Raw genomic sequence first — 14,680 nt, 5'->3', positions numbered from 1 at the left:
GGTAGCCACCCCGTATACTTAAAGGTTTGGCTGAAAAAAGACCAAAAAAAATCAACAATAGGTCTTTACAGAGTTGAGTTCAAAACAGAAGTGATTCATTGCTAACAAAATGGTGTTTTTAAGGTCGTGGAGGGAAGTGACGTCATCAAGCCCGGAACTGGAATTGTTGTCATTGGGCCCGGAAACGGAAGTGATATTAATAGACCCAGGCTGAATTTCCCTTGGGTGATCTGAAGGAGAAAAAGAGCAAGGTTGGTGCACACTGCCACCCCTGTCACACATGCGTGATAGTATGCATATTCTGCCCTTGCGATTGTGTAAACGTGCAAAGCTAGACAGATAGTGAACAATAACTCCAAGTAGACTCGTTTTTCATTCAGAGTGAGGCTTTTACTGATAAATCTTTCATTCTTGATTGTAAAACTACAAAACACAATACAAAGGGTGATTTCAGTACAATGTTCATGCCAAATAATCAATCAATAAAGAAATGCTTTATAAAAAAATTAATTAACTGTAGCATATAAACATCTTAACAAACATTTACAAAATAATTATTTAAAAGACAGACTTATTGGCATATCTTCTCCAAGGCTTAATGTGAAGGAACTGGAGTCATGAACAGCGTTTAGAACTTCACTAAACTGCCTTCTTAAGAAAGGTGAATTGAACAACTTGACAATGTCAATTCTTGAAATGATCACTACGTGGAAAACCTTAAAATAAAGTGTGAACAGAATAATGTACATCCACACCATACAGAAACTGAATGTAGCACCTCAGCTATCAGTTAATGGCTTCCAGCATAGTGGCATGATGGAGTGAAGCTTGGCTGAGATATTTCTGACCTGTCAGCTAGTTCCCTGAGAAGTGACAACAGGTAGCCAATATAAACTAATGAAAAACTAAAAAAGTTCTTCAGTGCAAATATGCAGAATTGGCCCTTTTAAAAGGGAACTAAAATAGAGTCTGTACACCATATTCAAGACTTTTGAAGTTAAATATGTTTGTCATATAAACACATTACAATAACAGTTCAGTTACATGAATTATTATACAAGTGGTTTCACTGCATTTCTACGCTTGATCATTTATTAGTTTCACTAAAATGTTGCGTATGAGTAGGTCAGAGTTGTTGTAAATATACGCACACTCCACATCAGGTTTTCTTATTTAAATCATAGTACATTTTAAGCTTCTTTTTACAAGTATGCAAGCTTTATAAATGAGGCCCTTGGAGCCTTGGATGCAAGGCAGGAAACAGACATGGAGAGGCTGCTAGTCCACTTCCAAACATATTCATAGCACCTTTAAAATGTTTTCAGGGCCCTTCACTTTTTCATATTATTAAATGTTGCAGCCCTTTGTTAAAACCATTTTATTTAACTTTTTCACTCTTCAAAAAATGCTCAATATTGCAGAATGACAAAGCAAAAACAGGATTTTAGGATTTTTCATAAATGTATTAAAAATGAAAAACTGAAACTGACACAAGTAACGCTAGAAGAGTGCATCTCATTTTAAGGATTATGATTGAGATGTTTCTGCACATTGCTTAGAGTCCCCCTGTGATTAATTCAGTTAAGTACACATGATTAGAAACGGCACACACCAGTCTGTGGAAGGTCCCTTAGCTGACCGTCTTCATCAAATCTTATCATGCCACTGCCTTTTCCAGGTAAGAGCACAGTCATTAGCATCCTTAAGATCTTCATCGGTACATATAGGGCCTTGGGAACAGTCATGGAGAATGTGGTCCATTGTTCGGGTGGGCTCACCACAAGGATATTCAACGCTTGTTGTGAGGCCCCATCTAAATAGGTTGTCCCTTGTTTTGCCCACCTTTGACCTAGCTCGGTTAAATGCAACCCAGTATTTCCTAGAGAGGGATATTCCATTAGGTAGATGCTCTTGAGGTGTAGGAAGAGCTTCATTGGGAGGGCTACAGTCAGTCTCTCGACCAACTCTCAAGTCTATGTTTTTTGGACTGGTTTGGATTAAGGGGTTCCATTTTGGCGAAGCTCCGACGAGAAGGTAGTCTTCAATTTACTGTACCTCCTGGTGATGGTGAAGTGGGTGTCTGGTGTCCATCAGTTGCTTGAACCTAGCTGACTGTGTATATCGGAACAAAAACCAAGCCATAATGTTGATGGAATGGCCTGCTGAGCTTAGAGTTGTGAGTGTATCAAGGCACTGATCTTTGTAAGGCTCCAAAAAATTTCTGCTTTATTTAAGGTTCCCAAGAGCACAGTACCATCCATAATTCTTAAATGGAATAAGTTTGGAACAGCAGTGACTCTTTCTATAGATGGCTGCGAAACTGAGTAATCAGTGGAGAAGGGTATTGATAAGAGAGTTGACCAAGAGCCTTTGTGGAGATGGAGGAAACTTTCAGAAGGACAACCACCACTACAACACTCTGCTAATATCGGCTTTAATGAAGAGTGACAAGACAACACATGAAAGACTACTTGGAGCAGGCAAAAAGGCACCTAAAGGACTCCCAGTGTATGAGAAACAAGATTATCAGCTCTGATGAAACCAAAATAGAAAAATTTGGCCTCAATTGTAAGCAACCTGTCTGGAAAAAAACAGAAAACACTACTCACCTGCACAATGCCATTCCAGCAGGGAGGATTGGAGATGGTGCATCAGTAAGAGGGACTGGGAGTCTAGTCATGGCTGAGGAAATCTGAATGGGGCAAAGTACAAAGATATCCTTAATGAAAACCTGCTTCAGAGCGCTCTGGACCTCAGACTGGGGCAAAGGTTTGCCTTCCAACTGGACAAAGAAAACACAGGAGTGGCTTAAGGTCAAGCTGAGACTTTAACCCATTTAAATATTTGTGGATAGTCCACCTATTGTCCACCTACAGCTTTCATCAAACCTAACAGTGCTTGAGAATACCTGCAGAGAAGAATGGCAGAAAATTCACAAATTCAGGTTTGCAAAGCTTATGTCAGACCCATGAAGACTCTAGGCCGGAACATTTCTAAATTCCTGTTTTCACTTTGTTATTTTGGGGTATGGAGTGTTGCTAGATGAAGGAAAAAAATAAATGTAAACATTTTTAGCATAAGGCTGAAACAAAATGTAAAGGCACTATACCAGCATATCTCTGGAGATGTGGGAGAAATGCCTATATAGACCCCATATCAACAACATATGGGCACACAGCACTACCTACTGAGCTACCATGCCAAACTTTCTATTTTCAATGTCTTAGTAAAAGACTTGGTGGTGCTCACTAATAACTGTAGGCTGCTGGTGAGTCAAATCCTCATGTGCTAATGTAAAGGCTGACAATGGCAATTTACTTTCTGAATCATACAGATGTCTGTCTTCTCAAACATATAGTTTCCCATGTCTGCATTTAACCTGTCAATTCATAAATGCCCACTGGTGTGCATTTAAAGAGATGTAACAAAAAAGATGGATTTTGTTCATACTTACATAGTATGGGTTTGTTCTTCTGCAGCTTTCCATATTTGTTGATGACTAAATGTAGGCAACAGTGAATAAGAACCTTGAGCATGGGAAAGGTGCTATATAAATAAGATGTATTATTATTATTATTGTTAAGATTAATGGTTTTTAGTGTCGCTGTGTATTCAATAAGATTTGCGCTCATTAAGGTCAACTGCTTATATATATTTTCATTTCTGATTATTATTTTATTCACTGTACTACAGTGTACAGTTTTCCTTTTTGTTATGTATTGTCAAAGTCAGGTCAGAGTCACAGTGAACTTTATTGTCATCTCAACTACTGTATATACAAGTATACAGACAGACGAAATTGCGAAGCTCAGGGTCCATAGTGTAACAACATGACGTGCAAATAATTAATTAAAAATAGAATTAAAATTAAAATTAAAATTTTAAATTAAAATACAAACAAGACAAGACATTGTGCAAAGACAAGACAAAGAAGTGGCTGCAATATTGATGTGTAAGATATGTAATATAATACATAAATAATAAATAATAGATATAGATAATACAGAAATTATCAGTGTATGATAATAGTTGTTTAAGACATGTGTAAACAATGACAGGTCAGAATGTTTCACAGCAGAAAGATATCAAGAGTGTCAAAATCTTTAAAGGTCAGTAGGAGATTTTCAGTTCTTCTCTACATGCACACTCCTCTTTGCAGGACAGTGGCTCACATGTATAAAAGTTCTGTTTTTAGAGGTGGTTGAGGCCATGTGGAAGGTCCCAGGGGCAGCCTGGTGTTAAGGAGTCTAACAGCTTGGGGGTAAAAACTCTCCTGCAGCCTGGCAGATCTGGCTTTGATGCTGCAGTATCTTCTCTTGGATGGCAGAAGTGTGAAAAGTCCATGTGAGAGGTGTAAGGGGTCCTGCACAATGCTGCAGGCCTTGTGGACACTGCGTTTGTAAAATATGTCCTGTAGTGAAGGGAGAGGCACCCCAATAATGTTCTCTGCTGTCTTCACTATCCTTTGCAGGTGTTTGCGGTCGGATATGTTGCAGTTGCCATACCAGACAGTGATGCAGCTGGTCAGAACCCTCTTAATGGTGCTTCTGTAGAACATGGGGAGGATGGAAGGGGGAAGACTTGCTTGTTTCAGCCGCCTCAGGAAGTGTAGTTTCTGCTGGGCTTTCTTGATTAGTGATGAGGTGTTATGTGTCCACGTAAGTTCCTCAGTTATGTGCACACCAAGGAACTTGGTACTCCTAACAGTCTCCACATCTAAACCGTTGATGCTGAGTGGGAGGTGGGCAGGATGTGATTTTCTGAAGTCCACGATTATCTCTTTTTTTGTGGTTTATGAGATAGCATTTCTGGGAGAAAGGCCAAAATGTTTTTTTGTTCTAGACAGTCTTTTAGAAAAGCAGCAGCAAAACACCTAGTCAAACACAGATTGGATTTCTGAACCAAAACAATGTTATCTATTAAGTTACAAGAAGCATTACCACAGCTCTGGTATGTTGAGAACCCACAGCTCCTGGACCCCGGACATGCTGAAATAGCACCACATTTGCTGATCAGCTCAACCATGGGAGTTCTGGAATTGCTGGCCTCTGTGTCTTACCAGACTTTGAATGTCTGCACACTCCTATAAAATCTGGAGATAACAGCTGGAGCACCACAAGCACCTCAGCAGACCGCTGCATTCATCTCTGTTCAGTTTCCTGATAGGGCCTGGTTGTAGATTTATATGCTGAATCTTTAAGTTAAGCATACATTTAAGAGTTGCCTTGTGATTGATTTATGTTGTTGATGTGCCTAGTCTATTGCCGTTGTGGCTTTATGGTGGTAATGTAAGCTGAACAATATTTCCACAGTGTGACTGCTAGCACTGAACTTAGTCCATCTGCTGGACACCAGAATCTTGGGTTCAAATCTTGGTGTCACCACTGTAAGACAACACATTCTCACTATCTCTATGGATTCTCTGGTTTCTTACTACAGGTTAGGTAGATTGGAGGCTCTGGGTTGATCTTGAATGAGTGACCTTGAGGGTGGTATTCCATTAGGGATTGGTTATCACCTCCCCCATAACCCACTTCACCCAAGTCACTGTGCTGGAACAAGCAAGTTCAGAAAAAAATGAATATCCTGCCTCACTGCACACATAGACAGAAGCTCAATAAATACTGTATATACTTGCACATAAATTGGGTCTTGAAACCTGAAAAATCGATCATAAAATCAGACCTCGACTTATATACCCGTTCAAAAATACGACACTTAATTTTTTTTTTTACATCTTCTTACTTCCTCCAATCTCGCACCAGTTACTCAGACACATCAAATTTTGTTGCAGTACCGCAGTTACCAATTTCTTTTGCCACTTCAAAACCAGCTTCATATTTTCTTCTTATTGAATGCTCCATTGTAAATAATGGATGCTCTTATGATAAAGGTGTATGAGGGTGTGCAATACAAAAAAACAAATCAGTGCAAACGTCGCTTCGGAATAGTTTGGGTATTATTGTATGGTCACGTAGGCACAATACATAGAAAAAAAGGCAGTGTGCTCCATTGTTACTCTCTCAGATGGGCGTTAGCATATCATAATCTCTTGGACTAATAGCGTGAGTTTTCTGCATTTGACTTATATGACCAACATTATAAAATACCAGAAATTATACGGTAAAATCAAGTCCCGACTTATCCGCGGGAGAACTTAAACGCGAGTATATACGGTAAATAAATATTCTTATATCATGACAAACAACAAATACACACCAGAATGATCCATAATAAAGACAACTAAAAACAAAGAAAACTTCTGACTTGACTAAAGATAAAAAGAGCAGATACAACCATAGTGAGGGATTTAAAGGGAGGTATTGCCACAGGTATAAAGAAGGCCCAGTCCATGTTTCTTCAAAAACTTCCGCAGAATAATTAATTGGCTGAACGTCGTCAATGTTAGTGTGTCAAAGAAAGGATGTGAAGCCATCAATAGCCATCAGTCTTGTTCTCTCTTTTTTCTCCATTCTCTCCTTCACTACCAATTCCTGGGGGTGGACAGTGCATCCCATAACTGAGCCTGCCTTCTTAATTAGTTTATTGATTTGGTGGTCCTCTCCTGAAGTGATGTTACTAGCCCACGCATCACAGTTTAGAAAATCGCACTGCCCATCACAGAGTTATTAAACATGTAAATGATGTTGCTACCCTCATTAAAGGAGTGAAGGCTCTGAAGAGAAAAGGGCTGCTCTCAACTTTTTTACAGAGTTCCTCTGTGCTACTAAACCAGTTTAGCCTGTTTTGATGTTGACCTCCCAGTACTTGTAGCAGTGCACCACGTCCTCATCCATTCCCTGAATAGAGATTGGACATAGAGGCTCGTTGGTGTGGTGAAAGTCAGTAACCTGCTCCTTGGTTTAGCAGATAATAAGTTGCAGACAATTCTTTCTGCATCAAGAAACAACTGACTCGTATACTCTGTCTCATCCTCATAATGTATGAGGACAAGTACTCATTATATCTATGATTGATTTTTATGTTGTTACCTGTAATAAAATGTACTAAATCAAAAAAAAATTAAAATAAAATAATTGAATGAGGGAACGAATGAAAAAACATTAATAACGGCAGTTGTAAATGCTTAATAATTGTCGATAATAAAACTATTTAAAAAAAAACTAAGGAACATTATAATGAGGCGAAGGAGTAAAGCAGAGGCAAAGCATGAATTAACAAATTACTGACTGATTAAAATGGTGGCAGTAATACACAATATCTGCCCTGCAAGTAGCTGGTGCCTCATCCTGGGTTGGTTCCTGCCTTGCTACAAATGAATTATGAAGAGATAAGTGTTCTATGCAATATGGCTTTAATAATCGAATGGAGAGACAGATAGATTGATGGATGGATGAATGAGTTTAGAAAATTGATGATAAACATTGTAGAGGGGTCTGAGCAAATGTATTGGTAACATTGGTTGGTCACCAGTGGTCACTGTGGATAGAAATTGGCCTCTGATTAATGAAATGGATTGGAATCTTCTTCTTCTTTTGGCTACTCCCATTAGGGGTTGCCACAGTGGATCATCTTCTTCCATATCTTTCTGTCCTCTGCATCTCGCTCTGTTACACCCATCACCTGCATGTCCTCTCTCACCACATCCATAAAGCTTCTCTTAGGCCTTCCTCTTTTCCTCTTCCCTGGCAGTTCTATCCTTAGCATCCTTCTCCCAATATACCCAGCATCTCTCCTCTGCACATGTCCAAACCAACACAATCTCGCCTCTCTGACTTTGTCTCCCAACCATCCAACTTGAGCTGACCCTCTAATGTACTCATTTCTAATCCTGTCCATCCTCGTCACACCCAACGCAAATCTTAGCATCTTTAACTCTGCTACCTCCAGCTCTGTTCCCTGCTTTCTGGTCATTGCCACCATCTCCAACCCATATAACATCGCTGGTATCACTACCGTCATGTAGACCTTCCCTTTCACTCTTGCTGATACGCATATCTGTCTGTCACAAATTACTCCTGACACTCTTCTCCACCCATTCCACCCCGCCTGCACTCTCTTTTTCACCTCTCTTCCACAATCCCCATTACTCTGTACTGTTGATCCCAAGTATTTAAACTCATCCACCTTCGCCAATTCTACTCTCTGCATCCTCGCCATTCCACTGACCTCCCTCTCATTTACACACATGTATTCTGTCTTGTTCCTACTGACCTTCATTCTTCTCCTCTCCAGAGCATATCTCCACCTCTCCAGGGTCTCCTCAACCTGCTCACTACTATCACTACAGATCACAATGTCACCAGCAAACATCATAGTCCACGGGGACTCCTGTCTAATCTCGTCTGTCAACCTGTCCATCACCATTGCAAATAAGAAAGGGCTCAGAGAGTCAATCCCTGATGTAATCCCACCTCCACGTTGAATGTATCCGTCACTCCTACCGCAGACCTCACCACTGTCACACTTCCCTCATACATATCCTGTACAACTCTTACATACTTCTCTGCCACTCCCGACTTCCTCATACAATACCACAGCTCTTCTCGAGGCACCTTGTCATATGCGACACTTGAAACGGAATGAAACGGATTGGAATGAAAACCAAATATATTGGTGGTGGAAGGAGAGTTCTCTCCATCTGTGTGCCCACTATTGAACCATCTATACATAAGGACAAGTTGAGATCTTCAATCAGTGTAGATCAACACTTCAATGAATCAATGGAGAATACTTATTTTTAGGATGTAAACGGAAACAGGACTCTTCCATGGATGATCAGACGGATGCAGAGAACTGTAAACGTTACATAGAGAGTGTCTCCAGTGTTCTGTTGCGCTGCACTGTTATGCCACTCTTAAATAGTGTTCTATTCATAAAGTGTCCTCTTGATATTTTGCCTTTTTCTTTTTAGCTACCTCCTATTTACTTAAAATAATGTGGGGCTCCTCTGCGACATTTACATTTTAAAGATGGCCATTCTTATTGTATTACTAGTCATAGCCATTTCATAAGTCATTGTGATTGGAGGCTGTTGTCCCATTTGAAATAAGCCTGTCATACTGTACTGCTTATTTGTTAATAAGTTGACTAACTGCTGTATGGACATGAAGAAAAACTTCAAATCCAGTCACATTTCAAACCATCTGCTGGAATTATGACATTTCCAAAAGGATTTTAAAATAAAATGGCACCACATGTCCATCCCTAGTTAGATTAAATCAGCAAAAAAGCCTGTCTTGCTAAAAGCACAGCACCTCCATTAACTTTTCTTTTCTTCCGTAATTACTTCTTGAGTACTTTTTTCCTGTAATGTAATATTTCCTATTACAATTTTAAAGGGGTTATCAAAATGTGCCTTCAAGCAAAAAAGAGAATGAAAACTGACAAGGAATTTTAACAAGCAAAAGAAACTTCTTTTGAAAGAAAAAAAATGATCTGTACTTTTGCTTTATACTTAGACTTGCGAATCAGACTCAAAAGAATGAGCAGGGAGATTATTTTATAAGCAGGAGTTTATTTTTTTTTCCAGAAATTCTTTATTCTAATTACTGTTGGTTTTACTAGTGTGTCCAATTTATGGTATTTGCTGTTACTTACTTCAAAATCATCTACTATATTCATCATCACAGCCATCATTAGTAGCAAAAGCTATGTTTTTATAAAATAACCGGAAATAAAAATTTTAATGGTGATATTGAATGAAAATCTTACAAACCAAAAATCCACAACCAGCTCTAAGAGACAAGGAATTTCAGTTTGTTAATGTTACCTTGAACTTTATTGCATAAATACAATTGGAGATCTTAAAATATTTGCCCTTTATCTTTTAAACCATTGTCATTGATAAAATGATTGAACACCCCTTAACTGGAGAGTTTCTAAAGGGACGCAGGATGAGTCTTGTTCCAGATGTCTTTTATTCTTACTTATGATTCGGCTGATGCCTTTATCCAAGGCAACTTACAGCATTTGAGATGCAATTGGTTGCATTTCTTTTGTTTTTTCCAACTGGAGCACAGGCAGGTGAAGTGACTTGCTCAGGGTCACACAGTGTCAGTAACCCACAGCATATTTTCATACAATGGATGTAGCTCAGAGTTCTTTATAAGATGTCAATAAGTAGTTACATGCAAAGAAAAACAAATTAAAATGAAATAACAATAATAATGCATAAACAAAATAAAAATAAATAATGCACACTTAGATGTATAATTAAGAGAAATAAAGTCCTTAAATACAGAATTGTGTTTTGAAGACTGTAAATGACAGTCCAATGATATTGTCAGTTGGCCAGAGTGGACAGAAAAAAAAAATTCCAATTAACTGGAAAAAAAAAATCTATAGAGGTTTCAGGCCAAAAGACCACCCAGACCCCACTGGACATTGTGCCTAATATAAATGTTCTTAAGTAGTTCTTGATTTTTTTTTTTTTTGCTTTTTTTTTTTAAGGCTTTGTCTAAGAGGATTTGAAGCGGCGGGTCTCATGGCAGTTTGGGGTATCTGCTTTCATTCTAACATTCAAACATTACAAGTAGCTGCACAGGACTTTGATCAGGTGGTGGTGGCACAGAATAACCAGAAAAGAAAACAGAGAAAAGTAAAGATTAATACTGATTGAAGATTCACTGAAGAGAATGCTAATTCAATGTATATGTTACCGACCTCAGGCCTAGGGGAACCTGGGCCAGGTACAAGCCACTGTTGCTATAGGGTGTAGCCACAGCAATATGGTGTAAAACATAAAAGAAACAGACAGCAGTCCCAAGTCTCAGACCATAGTTCTCTGTTCTCTTCTGCCTTTTATTCTCCTTTTCCCAGAAATATATATATGCTTCAATTTCTGCATAGATGAACATGGTAATCAGTGAAAACAATGGTGCAAGCCAATTTACTCTGTATAACAAATAGTGTAAACACATTTACTTTGAGGACTTGATTAGAAACCAATGTCCCCAGAACTCGTTAATTTTCCAAGGAAGCAGACAGTTCTGTATCTACACATTGTGTGTAGATAAGATACTAAATCAAAGCAGCCTGACTATTCAAAGCAGGTGACTCTTTAGCAAGACAGGTAAATATTTGTGTCCTGTAGATAGCCATCAGCAATAACCTGTAGCAGAATTTTCCAGAAATTCTGTGTTTTCTTTAAAACGCTGGTTTATAGCCCATTACATATATCTAGTTTATTAAGGGTAGAACTAACATGTAGTTATGAAAAAGCCAAATTAAAAAAGATGGGAATTTAGGAGATTGTTAATATGATCTGCAGTTAGCCTGGTGTTTCTCCAGAGTTTTGGTACATAGTAGCAGCAGGCTGCCTCACCATTTCATTTAAGCTTGGCTCTTGGCATAATAAGCAGACCGGTATTAGAAGATCTAAGGTTACAGCTTGGAATGTAGGATAGGGACTCCAAAATTTAGGAAGAGGCAAGATTATTTAAAGCTTTTTATTTTAAAGTCAGCTGTTTCGCTGGGCCCTTGAGCAAAGCCCTTAACCTGACGTTAATCTGCATCCAGGTCCTCCAATTTACAGGAAAAACTTGGGGGATGGTGGTAGGATTGGAACTCTGGGCACCATAAAAAAAACTCACACTGTTCAGTGTGGTGCTGTGGTGTCACCCATTGCACGGCTGCACTTGGATCCCAATCCGGGTGGTTCATCATGTGGTGGGTGGTAATCAGCACGTGGTCCCAGCCATGACACAGGTAACCAATGCAGCAATGCTAAAACTGGTGAGATGTGTGCAGATTTTCGTTTTTCTGGTTAACAACAACAACAACGACATTTATTTATATAGCACATTTTCATACAAATAATGCAGCTCAAAGTGCTTTACAAGATGAAGAATGAGAAAAAAGACAAGATAAATAAAAATCAGAATAAAGGAACACTAATTAATATAGAAAAAAGTAAGGTCTGATGGCCAGGGAGGACAGAAAAAACAAAAAAAACTCCAGACGGCTGGAGAAAAAAACAAACCTGCAGGGGTTCCAGGCCACGAGACCACCCAGCCCCCTCTAGGCATTCTACCTAACATCAATGACCTCAATCAGTCCTCATGGTATTCAGGGTTCTCATGGAAGAACTTGATAATGGCGGTCATGTGGACCTCTGGCCTTTAATCCGTCAATGTAGGGACATCACGGTGCTTTGATCAGGTGGTGGTGGTGCAGGTCACCACCCCAGAAACCTGTAAAAAGAACAAAAGAGAAAGTAGGGGTTAGTACTGTTTTTAGAGTCACCATTGAATAATCATGATAATTAATTGAACATACAGAGCATCAGGATTAAACTAAGATGAAGCTATGAGAAAGCCATTTTAAAGTAATGAGTTTTCAGCAGTTTTTTAAAGTGCTCCACTGTATTAGCCTGGCAAATTCCTATTGGCAAGCTATTCCAGATTCTAAGATCTAAGGTTACGATATGGAGTGTAAGGTGTAAGACATTCCAAAATATAAGATGGAGCGAGATTATTTAAGGCTTTGTAAACTATAAGCAGGATTTTAAATTCAATTCTAAATGACACTGGTAACCAATGTAGTGACATCAAAACTGGAGAGATGTGCTCGGATTTTCTTTTCCTAGTTAAGAGTCTAGCAGCTGCATTCTGCACTCGTTGCAATCGATTTATGTCTTTTTTGGGTAGTCCTGAGAAGAGAGCATTGCAATAATCTAGCCAACTGATAACATAAGTGTGGATTAATTTCTCAGCATCTTGCAATGTTATAAGATGTCTAACTTTTGCTGTATTTCTTAAGTGGAAAAATGATGTCCTAGTAATTTGATTAATATGTGATTTAAAATTCAGGTCAGAGTCAATAGTTACTCCTAAATTCCGTACCTCAGTTTTGACTTTTAATCCTAATGCATCAAGTTTAGTTCTAATAACCTCATTATATCCATTATTGCCAATCACTAAAATTTCTGTTTTCTCTCTATTTAGTTTGAGAAAATTACTACTCATCCATTCAGAAACACAAGTAAGACATTGTGTCAAGGAATCAAGAGAGTCAGGGTCATCAGGTGCTATTGATAAGCACAGTTGTGTGTCATCAGCATAGCTGTGGTAGCTCACGTTATGCCCCGATATAATCTGACCTAACGGAAGCATGTAAATCGAAAAGAGCAGCGGACCCAGGATAGAGCCTTGTGGAACACCATATAGAATATCATGTGTCTTTGAAGTATAATTACCACAACTTACAAAGAATTTTCTACCTGCCAGGTAGGATTTAAATCAATTTAAGACACTCTCTTGATTCACTGACACAATGTCTTACTTGTGTTTCTGAATGGATGAGTAGTAATTTTCTCAAACTAATAAAGAGAAAACAAAAATTTTAGTTAAGATTCTTGCTGCTGCATTCTTGATTAAATGCAGCTGATTGATGTCTTTGTTAGCTAGACCAGTGAGGAGTGTGTTACAACAACAACAATATTTATTTATAGAGCACATTTTCATACAAATGATGTAGCTGAAAGTGCTTTACAGGATGAAGAAAGAGAAAAAAGACAAAATATAAAAAATAAAATTAGGCAATACGAAGTAACATAGAATAAAAGTAAGGTCCAATGGCCAGGGAGGATAGAAAAAACAAAAACAAAAAAAACTCCAGATGGCTGGAGAAAAAAAATAAAATCTGCAGGGGTTCTGAGGCCAGTAATCTAGCCAACTAAGAACAAAAGTGTGAAATAATTTGTCAGCATCTTGCAGTGTTATAAGAGGTCAATGAAAGAGATGACAAAATGCAGTCCTAGTAATATGTGATTTAAGATTTAGGTCAGAGTCCATGCTTACACCTAAATAGTTTACTTCTGCCTTGACAGTGGGATAGTTGTGGAATTTGAACCTATGCCACACTGCCCACCAGACTTCTTCAATGACTTCAAATCATGTCATCCAGAGCATATACTGTATGATTAACCAATTAAAAGGGCCCGTGTCCTTCAGCACAACATTGATTGTCAATGTTATGTTACAGACAGAATTTATGTGTTTTTCTGTAAATTTTGAACTACTATTTTTCCTGTGTTTATGCGTCCATTCCTTGCACTCTGTGGATGGAGCCCCTGAAAGTTGTGTCTTCCCTGACATCACTGCTGCTGGGTCTTTCCTTTTCCTTTATATTCAAGTCAGAGAGCGGAACTCAGCAGTGGATCATTAAGAGTGTTAGGAATTCATAGTGAGTACTGTTGTTAATTTGTCTTTTATGGTTATTGGATTTGATTTTGCTTGTGGTTTTCTATTCTGCTCTTTGGATAATGGCAAAAGTTTTTTTGCTCTTTTGCAATTTATTGTTCCTGTGCTTGATTAATTGAATTAAATTCTCAATTTACAAAGATATCTCTACAAGTTTTAAAGTTTTTCTCTCCCTTGTCAGATATTTTTGGATTACATTTGAACTTTAAAAGCCAGTTAACCATTTTTGGACCTGCTTAGGCCGATGCCTGCATGTAGTAGTTGGGGGCTGACTGACTAGATGTAACACTTCAATAAGACAGGCCAGTGTAGGTCTTGGCCCTCCTTTATGGCTCATTTTGGGGCCTCACATCTCCATTCTTCACCATGTCTGGAAATCTTTCAGACATCAGTCAATTTCTATTCACTTAATTTTTTCAAAGCATTGTTGAGAGTTAAAGGTTTCCAAAATACTACTATTAACTACCCGATATTTTAAGTCATGAAAAGTATCTGTCTAAATAAATACATTCTGT

This window comes from Erpetoichthys calabaricus, chromosome 5 (genome assembly GCF_900747795.2).
Source record: "Erpetoichthys calabaricus chromosome 5, fErpCal1.3, whole genome shotgun sequence".
In the NCBI taxonomy this organism is placed as follows: domain Eukaryota; kingdom Metazoa; phylum Chordata; class Cladistia; order Polypteriformes; family Polypteridae; genus Erpetoichthys; species Erpetoichthys calabaricus.
This window is presented reverse-complemented; position numbering follows the sequence as displayed.